Genomic DNA, 4,901 nt, shown 5'->3' with positions numbered 1-4,901 from the left:
ATGGATAGGAAGACTTAACATAGTAAAAATGTCTATTCTACCAAAAGCCATCTATACATTTAACGCACTTCCGATCCAAATTCCAATGTCATATTTTAAGGGGATAGAGAAACAAATCACCAATTTCATATGGAAGGGAAAAAAGCCCCGGATAAGCAAAGCACTACTGAAAAAGAAGAAGAAAGTGGGAGGCCTCACCTTACCTGACTTCAGAACCTATTATACAGCCACAGTAGTCAAAACAGCCTGGTATTGGTACAACAACAGACACATAGACCAATGGAACAGAATTGAGAACCCAGACATAGATCCATCCACGTATGAGCAGCTGATATTTGACAAAGGACCAGTGTCAATTAACTGGGGAAAAGACAGCCTTTTTAACAAATGGTGCTGGCATAACTGGATATCCATTTGCAAAAAAATGAAACAGGACCCATACCTCACACCATGCACAAAAACTAACTCCAAGTGGATCAAAGACCTAAACATAAAGACTAAAACGATAAAGATCATGGAAGAAAAAATTGGGACAACCCTAGGAGCCCTAATACAAGGTATAAACAGAATACAAAACATTACCAAAAATGATGAAGAGAAACCCGATAACTGGGAGCTCCTAAAAATCAAACACCTATGCTCATCTAAAGACTTCACCAAAAGAGTAAAAAGACCACCTACAGATTGGGAAAGAATTTTCAGCTATGACATCTCCGACCAGCGCCTGATCTCTAAAATCTACATGATTCTGTCAAAACTCAACCACAAAAAGACAAACAACCCAATCAAGAAGTGGGCAAAGGATATGAACACACATTTCTCTAAAGAAGATATTCAGGCAGCCAACAGATACATGAGAAAATGCTCTCGATCATTAGCCATTAGAGAAATGCAAATTAAAACTACGATGAGATTCCATCTCACACCAGCAAGGCTGGCATTAATCCAAAAAACACAAAATAATAAATGTTGGAGAGGCTGCGGAGAGATTGGAACTCTCATACACTGCTGGTGGGAATGTAAAATGGTACAACCACTTTGGAAATCTATCTGGCGTTATCTTAAACAGTTAGAAATAGAACTACCATACAACCCAGAAATCCCACTCCTCGGAATATACCCTAGAGATACAAGAGCCTTCATACAAACAGATATATGCACACCCATGTTTATTGCAGCTCTGTTTACAATAGCAAAAAGTTGGAAGCAACCAAGGTGTCCATCAACGGATGAATGGGTAAATAAATTGTGGTATATTCACACAATGGAATACTACGCATCGATAAAGAACAGTGACGAATCTCTGAAACATTTCATAACATGGAGGAACCTGGAAGGCATTATGCTGAGCGAAATGAGTCAGAGGCAAAAGGACAAATACTGTATAAGACCACTATTATAAGATCTTGAGAAATAGTAAACCTGAGAAGAACACATACTTTTGTGGTTACGAGGGGGGGAGGGAGGGAGGGTGGGAGAGGGTTTTTTTATTGATTAATCAGTAGATAAGAACTGCTTTAGGTGAAGGGAAAGACAACACTCAATACATGGAAGGTCAGCTCAATTGGACTGGACCAAAAGCAAAGAAGTTTCCGGGATAAAATGAATGCTTCAAAGCTCAGCGGAGCAAGCGCGGGGGTCTGGGGAACATGGTTTGCGGGGACTTCTAAGTCAATTGGCAAAATAATTCTATTATGAAATCATTCTGCATCCCACTTTGAAATGTGGCGTCTGGGGTCTTAAATGCTAACAAGCAGCCATCTAAGATGCAGCAATTGGTCTCAACCCACCTGGAGCAAAGGAAAATGAAGAACACCAAGCCCACATGACAACTAAGAGCCCAAGAGACAGAAAGGGCCACATGAACCAGAGACCTACATCATCCTGAGACCAGAAGAACTAGTTGGTGCCCGGCCACAATCGATGACTGCCCTGACAGGGAGCTCAGCAGAGGACCCCTGAGGGAGCAGGAGAGCAGTGGGATGCAGACCCCAAATTCTCATAAGAAGACCAAACTTAATGGTCTGACTGAGACTGGAGGAATCCCGGCGGTCATGCTCTCCAGACCTTCTGTTGACACAGGACAGGAACCATCCCTGAAGACAACTCATCAGACATGAAAGGGACTGGTCAGCGGGTGGGAGAGAGACGCTGATGAAGAGTGAGCTAATTATATCAGGTGTACACTTGAGATTGTGTTGGCAACTCTTGTCTGGAGGGGGGATGGGAGGATAGAGAGAGAGGGAAGCCGGCAAAATTGTCAAGAAAGGAGAGACTGAAAGGGCTGACTCAAGAGGGGGAGAGTAAGTGGGAGTAGGGAGTGAGATGTATGTAAACTTATATGTGACAGACTGATTGGATTTGTAAACGTTCACTTGAAGCTTAATAAAAGTTATTATAAAAAAAAAAAACAATTAGATAAGTGGAAGATACTCTAGGTTTGTAATTTAATATCTGAAGTGCGAATGTCCCATGTGTCATCTCTTAATTTAAATTGAGGCTAGAATCACATAGAGCGAAATGCAGTTCAATGAATAATACATATATATACACCATGGAACTAACATCCAGACCAAGATAAAGAAATTTTCACCTCCCAGGAGCTCCCTTATACCTCATCCCAATCAATTCTAATTTTCTGACCTCTACTAGTATAAATTAGTTTTTCCTGTGCTTTGAAAAATAAGAAATAAAATCATATAGCAGATGTTCATTTTAGTATGGGTTCTTTCACTCAATATGTTTTTTATTAGATGCACCCATACTGTTTCTAGTAGCAGTATTTCTTTCTTATTGCTCTGTCATATTCCATTATGTGAATACTGGAATCAGACCTTTTTCATTCGTTTTACTGTTGCTATACATTTCAAATGGATAATGCTGCTATGAACATTCTTGTACATGTTTTTCAAGGGCAATAGCATGCATTTTCCTAGGGTCTAACTGCAGCTGTGGACTTGCTGGGTTTTAGGTTGTATGTATATTTTCTTTGAGGCAACATTTGCAAATAGTGTACCAAAGTGGATGTACCAGTTGACAGTCTCATCAGCAATCTATTAAAGTTTCAGTTCAGTATTGTCAGAGACACTTGGTGAAAAGTAGTAGTATTTCATTGTGTTTAATAATTGTGTTTATGCATTTTTTTAGTGAAGTATGTTTTTTTTATGTTTAGTCTTTGCTATTTCTCATTTATTTTCAGTCTTTTTTTTCTTAGTGTTTCATAGGAGTTCTTCAAATAGTCTAGATAAGGGTCCTTTGTCAAATATAAGTATTGAAATCTTCTAGACTGTGGTTAATTCCCTATTCTTAAGGAGAAGGTGGCTTGAAAAACTTTGTAAGATGAGAAAAAAAAAGAAAAAATGGATAGGGAGAGAAGTGGAAAAAACAAGAGAAAGCTCCATTACATCTTTCCTGGTGGTTGCAGGAAAAAATGGGGTGGAATACCTAGGAAGAGAAGGTGTTTTGGGTCTGCAATTTCTTTACTTATTTCCTGGTGTAGTTTAGAGGTTTAAAAATAGTGAAATTTGAAACATTGGATTTTCTCTCTGATCATCTATCGAATTTACCAAAACCCCCTAGAAATATGGCTAATATTTCAAGGAGGATTTTCATGAAGTTTCTGTCGTGAGAGAGTTGTGGCTTAAGAGGAGAGTATCCTTTCCTTGAGACGGCTTGAAACCGTGCACACTCATCTGATTTTTACAATTCCCAACAGCTCTGCACTTTTCTCCTTTTTCAAGTATGTTTTGCGTACTCGTACTTATTAAACACATTACCCGATGGATTGCCTTGAGATGTTTCCCCGTTTCTACTCCATGTTTCTCCTTACCACCCAGGGCGCCCGTGCGCGCACAAGGAAGACAAAAGGAAGGAAATAGAGAATCAGAGTTGGCTTGCTCAGGTTTTTCTCATTTCGAAGCCAGAAGCCCGCCACGCCATTAACTGGCTCACTAATGCTCTGTTCCCTTTTCCAGTGTCATGGAACACTAATACAGAAAAAGGACTGAAAAAAAGAGAAAAAGAATAGGCTTGATCATTTCCTTTGAAATTCCCTTAGTTTTCCGAGCAGTGGTTGGAGCGTGAAAGAGCCAGAGGTTACCAAGCAGAAAAGCATCGCCCCGTTTTAAGTATTCCTCCCCTTTGTCATCTTGTAATAATGTAGAACAAATTAAGAGTAAATATTTGAAAACACAGTAGCTATGATCATGTTTTATATCAAGGATTAAAATGGAACTTCCAAAAAAGCTGAAATAGCTCAATTGGGAGAGCGTTAGACTGAAGATCTAAAGGTCTCTGGTTTGACTCCGGTTTTCCGCAACTTACTTCGGTTTTGCATAACTGCATTCTTAAAAAACATTGAATTCCAAGGCTTTGGAGTCGGATAGAACTGTATAGCACAAGTATCCGACGCAGAACTATAGGAAAAAAGAAAACTATGTCAGTTTACAAGCACTCCTGGTGCAGTCGTTAACGCTGGGCTACTAACAAAAGGTAGGTGGTCGTTGAGGAAGAGAAAGACATGGCGTTCAGCTTCGGTAAAGATTTACAGCCCTTGAAAACTTATCGGGCATTTCTACCCTGTCCTACAGGGTCGCTATGAGTCGGAATCTACTGGACCGCAATGGCTTTGATTGGGTTTGGTTTTGAGGTCTTCCATAAAGCGCTAACCGACATTTTGCATATTTTATTTGAAATTTCAAAAATAAGGAACTGAAATTCAATGAGGAAAGCTAGGAACTGATGCAGCAATGAATGCAATATGCTACACGCTGTTACGCTTAAGATTTTCATTTCTGTCCTGATATTACGTATTATGTGTATGATATGAGGATGCTAAGGGGAAAGGAATGTTTTTAATCGCAAGAAATGTTTAAAAATCCTCTAGAAAAAGAATCACTACG

General features: G+C 39.5%; 1 non-coding gene across 1 annotated transcript; it reads left to right on the top strand.

Annotated features, from left to right (window-relative positions):
- The first annotated feature begins 4,244 nt into the window (after positions 1–4,244).
- Positions 4,245–4,317, top strand: TRNAF-GAA (transfer RNA phenylalanine (anticodon GAA)). The gene has a single exon. It is a non-coding gene; the product is annotated as a tRNA-Phe (tRNA).
- The last annotated feature ends 584 nt before the right edge of the window (positions 4,318–4,901 follow it).

This window comes from Elephas maximus, chromosome 1, assembly GCF_024166365.1.
Source record: "Elephas maximus indicus isolate mEleMax1 chromosome 1, mEleMax1 primary haplotype, whole genome shotgun sequence".
Classification (NCBI taxonomy): domain Eukaryota; kingdom Metazoa; phylum Chordata; class Mammalia; order Proboscidea; family Elephantidae; genus Elephas; species Elephas maximus.
The sequence above is the reverse complement of the archived record's forward strand: the minus strand, read 5'-3'. Positions and strand labels throughout refer to the sequence as shown.